At 38.8% G+C, this 17,372-nt stretch overlaps 1 protein-coding gene across 2 annotated transcripts in view; it reads left to right on the top strand.

Annotated features, from left to right (window-relative positions):
- The window catches only part of arhgap23a (Rho GTPase activating protein 23a), a 69,180-nt gene that overhangs the window by 12,996 nt on the left and 38,812 nt on the right, over window positions 1–17,372 (top strand). The window lies entirely within an intron of this gene.

The following is a 17,372-nucleotide window of genomic DNA, read 5'->3' as shown; positions in this document are numbered from 1 at the left end:
CTACAAGCTCAAAGTTTAGGTGTCTATGAGAGAAAAGAGGCTGAATGTTTGGAGAGTAGAGGTCCATTAGCACTTAAACACTGTTTAAACATCATTACGGGCCTCCAGAGCTGCTTTTCACTCTCAACTCACTTTATCTGTTTCATTCTTTCTACACTATTCAAATCAAATGTTTGGGTTTGGTTTTTATTTTTAAATGTTTATGTAAAAAGTCTTTGCTTACATCATTTATATGATCAACAATACAGTTAAAACAGTTAACATTGACATGTTATTACCATTTAAAATAACTGTTTTCTATATATTTATAATATATTTTGACATTCAATTTCTGTGATGGCAAGGTACCACATGATTCTTCAGAAATCACATGCTGGTTTGGTGCTCAAGAAACATTTATTATTATTAATGTTGAAAATACTTGTCGTGCTGCTTAATATTTTTGTGGAAACCATGGTCCATTTTTTTCAGGATTCTTTGATGAATAGAAAGTTCAAAAGAACAGCATTTATTTGAAATAGAAGTCTTGTGTAACTGTAACATTATGTAACATGTATAACGGCTGTCGATTTGTGTTTATTTACTAAGTTTAATAAAAAAATTAAAAGAAATTAGTTATTGCATTTAACGCACCCGCGTGTGTGTAATAAATTGTATGTTGAATCAAATGAAAAATTCATTTTAAAGCTTTTCTCAATGACTTTAAATTATCTTATTGCGGCAATTTCTCAGTCAAATGTGCGATTAATTACTTTAATCAATCTGCACATCATGTAATTAATTGGATAAAAGATATAAATGGCTTGACAGCACTAGTATTTACTGTCACTTCTCTTTTTAATTATTAATTCATCAATTTAATGCTTTCTTGCTGAATAAAAGTGTAAAAAATTATGTTAAAATCCAACATTCTTTGGGGTCTAAATGTAATCATATTCATATTCAGTGACCCCCCCCCCCCCCCACACACACACATTCTACTTCTTGTATCATCTCTTTGAATCATCTTGTTAACATGTTCATCATTTTTGACACAAACTGTTGGTGAAATGATGATGAATGGATGGATTAATGGAAATAGAGACAAAGACAGAGGTTAAAAATAATTTCGAAGGAAGTTCATATGATTGATTCAGGGATTTTGATTGGTCAGACACAGTAGGGTAGGGAGTGTTTTAGATCCTCTCTCATCTCATGCCAGTATACTGCTTCTGTGAGTTCGGGAAATTGTGTGGTGAATGAGGAATTGATGCACACTGATCCATGACGCTACAAACCCAAATTTAGAAATGCTTCCTTTCTGAGAAAGTGTGGGTCTGGGTGGGGTGAGATGACACACACCCTCCGCCAGTGATTTACAGAAACAGAAGAAGAGAATAACAGGGATCGAACAGTTCTGCTTAACAATATAGTGTCTTCCTGTGACACAACCGCACTGAGCTATACAGTTATGAAGCTACTTCAATAACGCTCCGCCCTTCAGATATATCGCTGACTCATCGTATTGAAATGCAGGGGCACAGTGTAAAACATGTGTGAGCAGTATGCTGTTATTCACTGCAGTATTGTTGGGACTATTTGAAGAATGATGGCTGTAGGCTTTAAATGTTGAACGCTGAGCCCCAGATGGGCGTCGACCTCCATCACCGCTCCTAGTGGATCACAGCACTCGCATAATGGCTGCTTATTGATCTCTCTCTCTAGGTCTCCTTCTCCCTCTGTGTCTGTCTCTATAACCTAATGTGAACCTGACGAACCATTACAGAAGTGCTCTTGTTAGTCATTTGACTGTCTCGGTAGCCTGCAGTCCTTTCAATGAACTGCGTTTGATGGGAATAACCATGACAGTGACCCAGTGACCCTGCATGTCCACCTATCTTTTCCAGCAGCTCATGTGACTTAATTGACTCATGACTCATGAGCATGTTTTTTTTTTGTTGTTGCAAGCATGCTTGTGTACATGGTTTATGTTGGGTTAGTCACACTACACAGTATTACTTACAAACATTTACCACAAAGTACTAGTCACTTTTACAGTTACTATTGTAAAATGATGGTATTTTAGGGTGGTTGACTTAAGTATTCTGCAACATATTAGACATAATACCTCATCATATTATACACATCTACTTTAAACAAAGATTTTTCTTTAGTATCCAAATGAGCAAGCCACTGTAAACAAAATATAATAAGCAAAAATAACAAATAATGAAAAATAATAATGAATGTCCTAAATTGTACCCTGAAACCACATCTTTCATGCAGGTATTGTAATTTCTCCAAGATTTCTTTCAGCCTTGCAAATCATACGCACATTTGATTGTAATATCGGAGCAAAAGCCCAAACTTGCCATTCCTGTGAGGACAGTGTGGGTAGAGGGCAATTTTTGCTTGAGTGTGATGAAAATGCCTCTCTTCCCACTGGATTGCATTCCTGTGTGCCCTGCAGAAAGAGCGAGTGGGAAACGAGAGCAGAATTAAAGGAATAGTTGGGCAGGGCTGTTGTGTTGTGAGGAGAATCACACAATGACTCTCTCTTTCAGCAGAAAACAGCAGCTAATACAGATCCGCTTGTTGATGTGGTACACAGCTGTGTGTGTGGAAGAGAGAGAGCAAGAGAAAGAGAGGAAGGAAGAGAAGACCGATCAAACTGTATATTTAGCTGTAACTCAGTGGCCATGATGTCATTGTCAAGAGTTTGTTCATTTCAGTGACTCGAAACCTCACCTAAAAGATTTGTTCAGAGATTGGTTTAGTAAACATAAATAGTTCACTTAACAGATTAGTTCAAACATATTCATTCATATTCATTAAAAAAACGGATTGATTCCTGACCAAAACATACTCCAGTAATCTTTGTTGCATTTATTTGAAAAACAAACTTATTTTATGTTTTTACAGTGCACTAAGAGACTTTAAAAATATAGTGTTTAAGCATCATTGGAAATAGCTCATTTATTACACACAATTCTGCAAACTTATTGATATTTATCAAGCAATAAGTTTACAATAGCCTATGGGTTATGAATGTCAGAAACATATTTAGTCATTGTAATGTATGAATGGCAGAAACTTTTAGTTTGGCCCTAAACAGTAATATTGAAATATTTAGTCATTGTAATGTATTTGGTTACAAGTTTGCGTAAATTGGCCCAATTTTAATTCATTTGCCGATCTCACATTCAGTCTGGAGATCCTTGTTCTTCAATATTCCTCAATTTGTTTCTTTCATGCTTTGTTCAGTGGGACACAATTAACAATTTTGCCTCAAAAAAATCCCAATTACTGCTTATTAGGGTCGTTGTTATGTTTGGGTGTATAGGATTAAGGGATATTGAATTATGGGTCATGCAGAATATGAGCTTTAAACACCCAAATATCATAGTAATATCCTATGCATGCTAATAAACAGCTATTAATAGTGAGAATTGGACCTTAAACTTAAGTGTTACCGTCAATTGAGTTTCTCCACAAAACTTGTTCAATGCTATCTTGTTCAGACTCAAAACACGAAGGGAGCATATTCGTTCAATATGTCCAACAAATGGAATTCTGAGGAAATTACTACACGAAAACAATTTGTTAACATAAATGATTTGTCCAAAAAACACAGATGTGTTCACGACTGAAACACCACCAGTGTTGTTTTTATTCTTCTGGGTATAGATGGTGGAACAAGGTCAAATACAGTCCGTGTGCTGTCAACCCCTTGTGTTTGGATATTGGAGTTTATTGGTTTGTCAACTTAACAACTTGCAATCTTGTCAGCAACCTCAGCATCCATCATGTTTATCATTGTTTAGATAAATACACGTTTGATAGGCTCAAGTTCTGTATATGATTAAGCATGCAACCCTTGGCCTATAAACACAAACATCCCTCTCTCTGAGTCTGTGTTATGGGATAAGATGTTTTCCCCTAGGGAAGCAAGTCCAGGCAGGCTGGGATTGGAGCCTGGGACTTGCCTCGCTGGAGCGGCTGATGGAGAGATAATTCGAGCGGGTAACAGCAGCCCGAGGGCAGGGAGGAAAGCTCTCCGGTCTGTCTGATCCTGTCATATTCTTCATTAGTTATCCATGAGAATTCACGTTTAAATTATGTAACGGCTCGTGTTCTACAATTTTGCAGCAGTTTATTTGTTCTCTGAGGCCTGCTGATATATTTATCAAGGTTATTTTGATTTAAAAATGTACATCATTTAGTTTACATTTTTTGTTTTCTCAGACTTTTAGAAATAGACATGTCTTAAAAGATAAAAAAAACTATGAATGACCCGTAGTTGGAATCCAATACTTGAACACATGCAGGCAAAGTTGGACATCCAACTTGGAAACTCATGTGGAAATCAGATTTTGAATAGATGCAAATGCATACTACAGTTCAAAAGTTTGGGCTCAGTCATTTTTGACAGAAATGAATACTTTTATTCAGCAACAGCAAGAATGCATTCAACTGATCAAATGTGAAAGTAAAGACATGTAAAATATGTCAAAATGTCAATTAAATGCTTTTCTTTTGTATTTTCTATTCACCAAAGAAACCTGAAAATAAATGCATCAGGGTTTCCACAAAAATATTAACATTGCTTTTTCAACATTGCTAATTGTTTTAAAAAAATGATTTAGCTTCAAATTAGAATACGAAAAATTGGAGAGAGGCCCAGACTATGCACATGTTCTTTTTCTTTTTCTTTGCACAGACGAGTTTCAGTGCGTGGTTTCTTCAGGCTATCAATGTGACCTTGTTGCACACTAAAGAAGGCACGTGCCGAAACGTGTAAAAAATAAAAAGAACATATGCTTAGTGCGGCCTCTCTCCAATTTTTCGTATTAATCATCCAGGCCAGCACTCTTAAAGTTTATTAGTGTACATTGAGTGAAGCCTGCTCCTATCCTCACTTACTTGCTGCAAATTAGCAACAATGTTTTCAACATTGCTAATAATAATAAATGTTTCTTGAGCATCAAATCATCATATTAGAATGATTTCTGAAGGACCATGTGGCACTGAAGACTGGAGTAATGATGCTGAAATTTCAGCTTTATCAGCACAAGATATTCAAGAATAATTACATTTTAAAATATATTCAAATAGAAAACAGTATTTTAAAAACTGTGATATTTCACAATATTGCTGTTTTACTGTATTGTACTGTGTACTACTGTATCACTTAAATGCAGTGTCACTTAAACCCGACCCAGATTATCCAGTCTCCATGCATATAACAGTGATCCACGCATCATACTGTCAATGTATTTAGTTAAACCATTGTAATCCTGATTGTATTCCCATTTTTACAATGTAATGTAATTGTAATCTGATTACTTTTTTTTTTTTACGTAACTTTAACAAATTACAGTTGCCAGATTTTTGTATTCTGATCATGTAACGCCGTTACATGTATTCTGTTACTCCAAACAAAGTTCTTATATGACATGACAATCTGCTGAATACTGAATGGACATTGATGTGTAAACATCAATATCATCATGATTTATGAATGACCCGTAAAGTCTGAGTGGATCAGTTAAGGAGCTTTGCTTCATGAACATTATTTTAACATCTAACTGTATTAATTTTAAAGACCAAAATCCAGCTTTCTGTCTGTGATATGGCCCCTTTAACAAATATCAGCAGTTTTTGGCCTTTTTTATCAGTAAATCATTTATTTTTGATGTTTAACTTGTTTTTGGCTGAGCTCTGGTGTTTGTTATTTCCATCGCTGACATTCCACCATACCTCTGTCTCCTCCATCTATCTCTTTAGCTACTTTCTTTTTCAAGATCAGTCTCTTCTTTAAGCTTGTTGCCTTATTTGGTTAGGCCTATCTCTCAGCTGAAATCTATGAATACACATTTCTCTGCCTTCCTCTCTCTCCCTCTTTCTCTCTCTCTCTGTCTCAGCTGTTGGTGTAGGTCTGGCAGTTGTGTTTTTAACACAGGTTTGTTGCTGAGAACTTCAGTCCAGTGAGCTGCCTACTTAGGAAAAATATATTAGTGATCATAGGTATGCTTGTGATGCAAGGCGGTTTAAAAAAATATACTGTAATTAAATAGCAAAACTGGTTTTGCTTTACATGGCTGTCAAACAGTGAGCTGCTTTTGGACAGAATAAGCTACAAAGAAGACTGGGTCAGGTATCTGAATCTATTAATTTGTTCAAAAATATATATATATTATGAAATTTTAAGTTATTTGAAAATTCAAGTGGTGCAACTAGCATTCAGAAAAAAAAAAAGAAAACAGGAAATTAGCTTTATCATATACACACCACTGCAGACCCTCATGAATGAGTCATGATCATTCATTCTCTTAAAATATCATATCATTTAAAAAATATATATGTTTAAATGTATTTACTGCCACTTTTGATAAATTTAAATAATGTTTGCTGTATAAAAGTATCATTTTTATCTGGCTCCAAACTTTTGTCATTTAGAGACTGAGGGGGACTTTTACTTGTCATTGACCCTGCAATCAAATGTATGGCTCTGCAAAACTTAGAGACTATCATAATAAGCAAATAAAAATTCCCCGTCAGCCATGATACACAGCAGGAAGTGCCCACATCTGTAATCGGCATTTGCGTGACTCCTCGGCCAGTTCTGCTAACCTGAATCTCACATGGCAACATGAAAGGGCCTGCGGGACAAAACACCCATTCAAGAATCCATTTTGTACACGCACAGAGGCTGTATCTTTGCAAAGTCCTTACAAACAACAGGAAAGAGTTCACAGATGGGTTGATAGTGAGAGCCATGGTTTATTTTCAAAATAATGTCTGGAGATTTGTGTGCGTTTATATTAGAATGTGTGTCATTGGGACAGGAAACCGAAATGTTCTGTACATGAGTGTGTGTGTGTGTGTGTGTTTGTGTGTGTGTGTGAGAGAATGATTTAGCCAGTATCATTGTAAAACCCATAGAGAGTTGCTATCTGTTTCAGATGAGCTGTTATCTGCTTAGAGTTGGGCTGGAAGCTCCTAGGGGCTGTTCTGTTATGATTGAGTGCCATCGTCTGGATGATTCGGAGGGCACTTCTGGAAAATCCCCAGCTTTATATTTTAATTCAGGGATCCAGAATTAACACTTGGCAAGCAGCTAATGTGAGTAAATGGACTTTGGTAGTAAATAAAACTACCTGCCAGTTAGCTGAATACTTCATTAGGAAAATCACACATTGTTGCTCCTCTCCTCCTCTCTTCTCTCCTCTCATTCCTCTTCTCATCTCTCTCCTCTCCTCATCTCTCATCTCACCCCTCTCCTCATCTCTCATCTCACCCCTCTCCTCATCTCTCATCTCACTCCTCTCCTCATCTCTCTCCTCTCCCCATCTCTCCTCATCTTTCTCCTCTCACTCCTCTCTCCTCATCTCTCCCCATCTCTCCTCATCTTTCTCCTCTCACTCCTCTCTCCTCATCTCTCCTCATCTCTCTCCTCTCCCCATCTCTCCTCATCTTTCTCCTCTCACTCATCTCTCCTCATCTTTCTCCTCTCACTCCTCTCTCCTCATCTTTCTCCTCTCACTCCTCTCTCCTCATCTCTCCTCATCTCTCTCCTCTCCCCATCTCTCCTCATCTTTCTCCTCTCACTCCTCTCTCCTCATCTTTCTCCTCTCACTACTCTCTCCTCATCTTTCTCCTCTCACTCCTCTCTCCTCATCTCTCCTCATCTCTCTCCTCTCCCCATCTCTCCTCATCTTTCTCCTCTCACTCATCTCTCCTCATCTTTCTCCTCTCACTCCTCTCTCCTCATCTCTCCTCCTCTCACTCATCTCCTCTTCGCTCTCCTCTCCTCCTCTCTCCTCTCCTCATCAGCCAGGTTTTAGCTTGCTGGGCTTTCTCCTAGCAGGAGTAGGAGTTTATATTCGATTTCTGATGGTAGTCTTTCTCATAGGTTGTGAAAAGGGGTCTGCCTGTGTCTGGCTGTCTCTATGGTCAGACTGTGTTCACTGAGTCTGTACATGCTCAGGACTTTCCCTTAGTTTAGGGTCGCTCACTCTACTCCTGCCAATTCATATGTTCTGTTTTGGGCCATTTAGCATTCCAGTTTACTCTGTTTGGCTGTTGCGTTTGTCCAATGTTTGAGGTACCTTTCTTTTTGTGTTTTAGTTATTTGGTTTGGTGTTGCAATCTTTTTACTGTCAGTTGTGACATGGGCTAAGGGCGTTCTTCTCTGGCTTCAGCTCTTGGTAGGTCCAGTAGCTCCTCTCCTCCTCTCTCCTCTTATCCCCTCTTCTCTCCTCTCCTCTCCTCTCCACATCTCTCCTATCTTCATCTTTCCTCTCCTCTATTCATCTCTCCTCTCCTCATATCTCCTCTCCTCATCTCTCATCTTCTCTCTCCTCATCTCCTCCCTCCTCTCCTCCTCTCTTCATCTCATCTCTCCTCATCACTCCTCTCCTCATCTCTCTCCTCCTCTCTCCTCATCTCTCCTCATCACTCCTCTTCTCATCTCTCTCCTCCTCTCTCCTCATCTCTCCTCATCACTCCTCTCCTCATCTCTCTCCTCCTCTCTCCTCATCTCTCCTCATCACTCCTCTTCTCATCTCTCATCTCCTCCTCTCTTCCCTCATCTCTCCTCATCTCTCCTCTTCTCATCTCTCCTCCTGTCTCCTCTCCTCATCTCTCCTCCTCCTCTCTCCTTATCTCTCCTCTCCTTGTCTCTCCTCTCCTCATCTCTCCTTTCCTCATCTCTCCTCATCTCTCCTCTTCTCCTCTCTTCATCTCATCTTTCCTCTCCTCCTCTCCCCCCTCCTCTCTCCTCTTCTCATCTCTCCTCCTCTCTTCATCTCATCTCTCCTCATCTCTCCTCCTCTCTCCTCATCTCTCCTTATCTCTCCTCTCCTCCTCTCTTCATCTTATCTCATCTCATCTCTCCTCCTCCTCTCTCCTCATCTCTCCTTATCTCTCCTCTCCTCCTCTCTTAATCTCATCTCTCCTCCTCCTCTCTCCTCATCTCTCCTTATCTCTCCTCTCCTCCTCTCTTAATCTCATCTCTCCTCATCTCTCCTCCTCCACTCTCCGCATCTCTCCTTATCTCTCCTCTCCTCCTCTCTTCATCTCATCTCTCCTCATCTCTCCTCCTCCTCTCTCCTCATCTCTCCTTATCTCTCCTCTCCTCCTCTCTTCATCTTATCTCATCTCATCTCTCCTCCTCCTCTCTCCTCATCTCTCCTTATCTCTCCTCTCCTCCTCTCTTAATCTCATCTCTCCTCCTCCTCTCTCCTCATCTCTCCTTATCTCTCCTCTCCTCCTCTCTTCATCTCATCTCTCCTCATCTCTCCTCCTCCTCTCTCCTCATCTCTCCTTATCTCTCCTCTCCTCCTCTCTTCATCTCATCTCTCCTCATCTCTCCTCCTCCTCTCTCCTCATCTCTCCTTATCTCTCCTCTCCTCCTCTCTTCATCTTATCTCTCCTCATCTCTCCTCCTCCTCTCTCCTTATCTCTCCTCTCCTCCTCTCTTCATCTAATCTCTCCTCCTCCTCTCTCCTCATCTCTCCTTATCTCTCATCTCCTCCTCTCTTCATCTCATCTCTCCTCATCTCTCCTCCTCCTCTCTCCTCATCTCTCCTTATCTATCGTCTCCTCCTCTCTTCATCTTATCTCTCCTCATCTCTCCTCCTCCTCTCTCCTCATCTCTCCTCTCCTCCTCTCTTCATCTTATCTCTCCTCATCTCTCCTCCTCCTCTCTCCTCATCTCTCCTTATCTCTCCTCTCCTCCTCTCTTCATCTTATCTCTCCTAATCTCTCCTCCTCCTCTCTCCTCTCCTCCTCTCTTCATCTCCTCTCTCCTCATCTCTCCTTATCTCTCCTCTCCTCCTCTCTTCATCTTATCTCTCCTCATCTCTCCTCCTCCTCTCTCCTCATCTCTCCTTATCTCTCCTCTCCTCCTCTCTTCATCTTATCTCTCCTCATCTCTCCTCCTCCTCTCTCCTCATCTCTCCTCTCCTCCTCTCTCCTTATCTCTCCTTATCTCTCCTCTCCTCCTCTCTTCATCTTATCTCTCCTCATCTCTCCTCCTCCTCTCTCCTCATCTCTCCTCTCCTCCTCTCTTCGTCTCCTCTCTCCTCATCTCTCCTTATCTCTCCTCTCCTCCTCTCTTCATCTTATCTCTCCTCATCTCTCCTCCTCATCTCTCCTCCTCCTCTCTCCTCATCTCTCCTTATCTCTCCTCTCCTCCTCTCTTCATCTCATCTCTCCTCTCTCCTCTCCTCTCCTAGTGGAGGTTTAAGTTTCAGCCGCTGTGGTCGGCACATACAGTTCTACAGATGTGAATTCACACACACACACACACGGAAGAAACACGTCATGGTTGCAGTCCAACATTATAATTTACATCTGTTAATTACACAGGGTTGAGTGAACTAAAGGGGCCCATCAGAAACAGAGAGTCGGTCCTGTGAGGGAGGGCGCTGGGCCACTTCTGACCACAACAAGCCCCTTTCTCTGCAGAGCCAAAAGAGACTCAGCGTAATGGAGAGCAGGAGATGGTGAAAGAGAACTGGAAAATGGTTGTAAATTGAATTGAAAAGAAGGTGGACTTAATATCGCCAGATGTGACTTAAAAAAAAAAATTGGTTAACCCATGAATATCCAGGTTTTCCCAGAGCTTTATTATTCGCTTTTAGTTCTTTATTCTAATTCTTTATTAAATAGGTTTTAAATATGACAAAGAAATCCATGACTGGGGGACATAGATCTCTAAATAGAAACTCCCAAAGCTTGAGTGTAGGGTTGTGTAAAACCATGCAGTCGACTAAACGATACTGCTGCACGACATATGAAATGCTAGTTTTTCTTTTTCACATTCATTTAGTTTGTTTCGTGCCAAACTGGCATATTACTATTAACAAACTTACTTGACATCAACAGAGCGTATATTATTGGCATCCTAAGGAATAATAGAATACCTTTAAATAATGTATAGTTGATGGTACATTATCATTTGAGGAATTCTGTTTATAATCGGCTATTGAGTTTGCTGTGCTATTTTTTCAGTTGATATTAATGTTGTTTGTCATTGATGTATATGACCTATTTTTCAGCATTGTTCAGTATGGGATTTTACTGTTTGAGTCAGAGATTTAAGTCTATTTTAATTAGACCGTATACAAGCTGTTGTTGTTGTTTTACTTCTGGGCATTTGTTAGTGAAATTGACTAGTCGATTACAACATTTTTATTTAAAATTGAGTCATAGCACACATCTCTACTTGAATGCCAGTTGTCTTTAAAATATGAACGCACTGATACTATTAAATTATTTGTGTCTTTATTGATTAACTGTTGGTGAGTTTTCACTGAAGGTAATGTAGAAGTAAAAATAGGGGTATGAACAATTGAATACACAATATCTATTGATGCTCTATTAAAATATGTCTAATATCGGCTGATAACCCATGTGGTACCAATATTGTGCATCCTTACTTTTCAACAGTAACACTCCAACTGCAGTTATAATAAAAACAGCACCTCAAACTCTGCCCCATTGATAAATTATTTGGCTTACGGTTACAGGAACATCAGGAACATTTAATTTGGTGAGTTGTTGCTTAGCGTCCCATGGATTGTGGAAACAGTGATGGTTGCCAGGAGGCATGGCGATGGGGTGTGGTTGTTAAAGCAGCTGTACTGATGTGGAATTCGTCAATGCAGAAAGGAAACCACACGCACTAAAACTCACGATTCACACAGGCATTAGCGTTCAGAGCCAAGGAAGATGTATTTTTAGAGTAGAACAATTTCACAGCCGACTTAAAAGGGGTCAGTGTTGAGATGAACGCTGGTGAGGAAAATATCTTCAGGTATCTGACACATACGCAACCCATCTCAATCCCCTCAGCCCCTCTAAAGCTCCCTAAAAAGACATTATGTGATTGATTGTTGCGTAAAAAGTGCTTGAGTTGCATTCGCTTGTGTGACTATATAACATTTACTCAAGTTTTCATTCTAATATGCTGATTTTCCACTCAAGATTTTTTTTATAAAGGATTATCAATGTTTTTTTTTTTTGTTTTTTTTTATCATTTAATGTGTGCCTGCTGAATAATTACTTTTGTGTGTGTGTCTAATATGTACATGTGTTCATGTCGGCACATCTGGTCTGTGTTGAGTTTCTGCTCTAATCTCTCTGGTCTTCATGTAGAACAGGTGTGATGCCCCTTAGACTTCCTCTCATGCACGTAATTCAAATCCCATTATGCATGCCAGTTGTGTTATGATTTGACATTATTATCCTTGAAAATAGATTAGTGTAGCTACTGTAAATGCGAGTTTTTGTTTCTGTCTGTCTGTGTCATAAATCTAAAGCAGAAGCCTTTCTGACTAATAGAAAGAAATGACCTTGTGAATATTTCATGATTTAAATGCTGATTTGTTGGTAGACATTTAATAATTAGTGTTTGCTATGAGCGTCAATTAAGAAGACATTTCGTGAGTTATTAGTTTTATATATTTCACCTAACCCCACACACATAGGATTGTGTGATTACCACAAATGATACATCTGTGTACATTTAACAAATTAAATATATTACGAATTTATTAAAGGGATTGTTCAATGTTCACTTTGAAATTAATTTTTGGTATGGTTTAGCTTACCTGAAGGGATGTAGGTGTCTTTGTTTCCACAGTATTTTCAATTTTTATATTTTTAGGTCAAACCGTTCATGTCTGTCAGTCATATAATGCAGGTCTATGGTCACCACCTCAAAGAGCATGCACAGAGAAGTCCAAATTAGACAAGATTTAATGACTCATAAATGTAAGTACACACATTGATGGCCTAAAACACGAAAAGAGTGGTTTGTGTGAGAAAACGAACAGTATTTACATAGTTTTTTACCTCTTGTAACCACAGCCACAAAGTGCTCGCGCCCTCAGATCACTTGGACGTGGAGTTCAGCAATGGTGTAATAAACTTATAACATGTTTTACACAGTATTTAACTATAATATTTGGTAATAGTTAAAAAATGTAATTCTGTCATTGACTTCAGTGGAACATAAAATAAGATATTCTAAGAATTATCTGCAATGTTCTTTGTCCATACAATGGAAGTCAATGGTCACCAAAGCTATTTGGTTATCAAAATTCCTCAAATATCTTCTTTTTTTTGTCCCTTTTTACATTCTTTTATGAAGATAGAAAGTTATACAGGTTTGGATTGATATAAGAGTTAGTGAATGATGACAGAATATATATTTTCGCGTATTTTATGTAATATTCAAGCTTTTTTTTTTCTTGCTGCAGGTTTCAGGCACAGTCTACCTACATGTAAACACTTGAATTTCTGAAACTCTCATTGGGTTGTGCTGTAGTGCTTCCATCTGTTGGTGGTTTCATGTCACTACAACTCACTGGTTTTGCTTCAGGTTTGCAGCCTATTGGTCAATGGCTTTGCTGAGGATTAAAGCTAAAATTAACCAGCTTAAAGAAGAGTAGTTTTACACACACACACACACACACACACACACACACACACACACACACACACACACACACACACACACACACACACACACACACACACACACACACACACACACAGGAGAGGCAGATTAAAGTCGGTCTAGACTGTGTTCTGCTATCTAATGCTCTTGGGACCAAATGGTGTTGTCAGGTCTCCTGTTATCTCCTGTCTCTGTGTCGCCCTGTGCTCACTGAGGCCTCAGCACACTTTATACACATTCAGATGTAGCTGTGTTTATATTGTGCTAGCTTTGAGCTCTCATTCATACTTTAGAGGAGTTGTGTGTATTTGGGCTATTTCTTAAGTGACCAGCAGGGGACAGACTTGAATAAATGAGCATGTGTGCTCTTACTAAGATACTGGCATATATGATGTTTTCAAGATTATATGATTGGTTTTTGCATTAAGCATTATTTTTGAGGGCTCTGTCAGAACAGATTTGTGACCCATGAGTTTAGTATTTGTTCCATCAGCATGTGTTGATAGATGAATCAACCGTGTTTGTGTGTGTGAGGAGATTAAAGGGAGATTTATATCAGTGCATGTGCAGATCAAACATCTGCTGCTCATGTAGCTTTCACAGCTCCAGTCTTTTTAAAAACAGGGCTCAATAGTGCTGTTTGTGTTTCTTTTGGATAAAGTAATGGATGCATAATATATCAGCATCATATCTGTTTTATTTTTTATATTGCTATTATAATTAGGCATTATTGGAAGTTTATCTGCTGAAATTGGATGCTTATTTCCACTTGTTTTAGGATATAGATAATCGTATTAAAGTTTAAGTGAATTGATGTGTGTGCATGTAATAATATAGTTTTCATTTTCTAGTTAGTTTTATACAAATTGGTGTAGATAAAAACAAATATGTTAATTATTGAAAATAATTTATTGGTTATTGGTCATAACTCGTAACATTTAAGGGGTGATGAACTGAGAAATCAAATTTTCCTTGAGCTTTTGACATCATATTATAAGAATATCCTGTAAGTTTCAGAACTGAAAACGTCCTTGTTAGTCCAATAAATGCTTTTATTGACACCAGTCTCAGCAAACGACTCGTTTTTCAAAGTGGGGAACTATGACGACAAAGATAAAACCCCACCGCCGCAGAAGAAGATCAACGCCTACTTCAACACGGCCGGTTTAGCCCCGCCCACCGATTCGCGCATTACACACATAGCTAAATAACATAGATGCTTACCTCGTGATGACAAACCGGATCGAGCTACCGAGCGATAAAGATGCCGTTTACACAATATTGTGCAGTGCCTGGTTATGGAAAAGATAGTGGCTGCATGTCCTTCCTCTGGATTCCAATAGGACTGCATGGATAAACTTTATTTTTAATGACGTTCCAGCTGATGAGGTAAAACATTGTCCGTCTGTTCGCTTCATTTCACTGAGGATTGTTTTGTAAGCAAGACTGGATTTGCAGACAGATTAAGAGAAAGTGCTGTGCCGTCTATATTGGATCTGACAGGAATTGTGCAACACACGGACTCTGGGTCGAACATGTATGGGCGAATCATTCTGGTTGCCATTTTACAACATTGGACGTTTTCAAAATGTTTCCCCACACGTGCATCGATGAGTAAGTTGAAACTCATTATAATATGCAAAACTGTTCTCCACTCACAGCAGTGGGCGTTTACTTACAAGTGTTCAGTGCGAGACACAAAAAAAACTAGCGTTTTTTCAGCTAGGCTCAAAACTAGGGTACAAAATAGCCTATTACTACTTATTCATTTTGATGTTTTTTGAAAATTCAAATTGAGCTGAAGTATGTAGGAGGGCGGAGCCAGGATACAGATTCGTGGCATCAGGTGGGAGAAATAAAGAAAAGCATATACTGTGGTGTAACCACTAGATGTCTTTATAGCCCTATATATAAATATTGATATAGGACTGTGTATTCCCTTGCTGCTTATTAGAGTATTTTCAGGCATAATACTTGATTTTTCAGATATAATTAGGTTTTGCATTAGAGCTTTTACTTCATCCTTTGTGTGTTCATATAGTAAGTGCCACAAAAGTCACCTACTGTAGTGCTATACCATTCCAATAAAGTATTTTTTATTATTCAAAATGTAACATTTAAAATAACTGAAGACCACCAGATGTTTTAAGTTGATATAATATATACATTTTTGTTATTAATCCCGTTTGCCTTCTGGGCTTTAAAGGGATAGTTCATCCAAAAATAAAAATCACTCCCCCTTAAGTTGTACCAAACCTGAATGATTTTCTTTCTTCTTCTGAACACAAAATAAGATGTTTTAAAGAATTTTGTTAATAAAAACTGTAGCAAATGACTTCTATAGTTGAAAAAAAAAACAATTGGAAGTCAATGGGGCCCATCAACTGTCTAGTTACCATCATTCTTCAAAATATCTTCTTTTGTGTTCAGCAGAAGAAAGAAACTCTCATAACAGGTTTGGAACAACTTGAGGGTGATGATATCATTTTCATAAACTATCCCTTTAAAAGAGAAATATCTGAGCAATAACATTGTCTTCTGGAATTGTTGTTGACACAAATGAAGGTTGATTGCATAGTTCAGATAATTTCATATGGGGAAAAGAATTTATGGGAAAGGAGTTCATATTGACATTTGTGTCTTGGCAAATCTGGCTACAGAGTGAGATCTCATTTACTTTGAGAATTTGTGGTTATTGTTTTGTTTAGTAGTTCATACAGCGGTGAGGAAAAGGAGGATGAGCTTCAGGTTAGACTGCAGGAAGTACTAGAGTTATGTGTCTTCTTCAATCCTCAACACACCTCAGGAATGGAATGTGTGTGTTTGCTCCATTAATGTTTTCAATGAATATTCTTTTAGAATAACACAAAAGGATATTCAACATCATACATGTCTTTTGTGCATTTCAAAATAAACTGTGGCATATAAGTGATTCACTGTGACTTTACTTAATCTTCAGCCTATTCATGACACCTTGACTTGACGTGATAAACTGTGTTGTGTTTCCTGTATTGCGTACATGTTCTGGCTTTATGTTGCCGTTGCCGGTACACGTTTAACAGTGCGGCAGGTGAAACCAGTCCATCCTCATTTGTAACGGATCTCAGGTGTGTGTGTGTGTGTGTTTAGTGGAGTTGAATGAGAGGGAAATGTCTCACCGATGGCCAGCTGCCTGCCCCTCTTGCGCACATACTGGAGGCCTGCCTGTTGGGTGAGATTTTCCACGGATGTGTGTGTGTGTGTTAGTGTCAATATGTGACCTGATAGATGATATGTTACTGTGCATGTCTTGTGTTGTGTTGGTGTGTGTTGTTTTATAGCAGCTGTTTTAGTCTGGCCTCAGAGAGCAGCTGCAGTGAGGTGTCTGGTACCCTGTGTTTTTGTCTGCCGTTCTGGGTTTTCTCTGTCTTTTGGTTTTTCTTTCTCATAGTGGTCATTCCTCCATTTTTTTAGTTACAAGGAATATGTAGGCCTTCTGTTTGTGTGTGTGTGTCCTTTTTAGACTTTTTTTAGGCTCATTGTGTTTGCTAGCGGAGCTATTATTTAGTTTTTTTCTCTGAGGGGACTTTTAGAGAGCGGGAAACAACACACACACATACACAGTCGAATGGTCTTTCAGAGCTGCTGGTGGCTCCGGCGGATTTCAGCTACAACGTTGTTGGACTACATGGACTTTTTTATAGTACTGTCGGAGACCTTTGAATTAGTTTTTTTGTTTGATGGAACAAAGGACTGAATGAAAAAAAGATGAAACTGAATTGAAAGATTAGATAAGACAGAAATCTGAGCGCTCTGATGGGGAAAAATGCAAACGTTTTGTGTGCCAGACGGGGATGAGGGAGAACGAAAGTGACAAAGAAAGAGAAGGACCCAGGGGAATATAGATGGCAAGAAGAAAAACAAGCCGTATTAAATCACACCA

The sequence above is a fragment of the Pimephales promelas genome, chromosome 3 (assembly GCF_988280905.1).
Source record: "Pimephales promelas chromosome 3, fPimPro1.hap1.1, whole genome shotgun sequence".
NCBI classification, from domain to species: Eukaryota; Metazoa; Chordata; class Actinopteri; order Cypriniformes; family Leuciscidae; genus Pimephales; species Pimephales promelas.
This window is presented reverse-complemented; position numbering and strand designations above follow the sequence as displayed.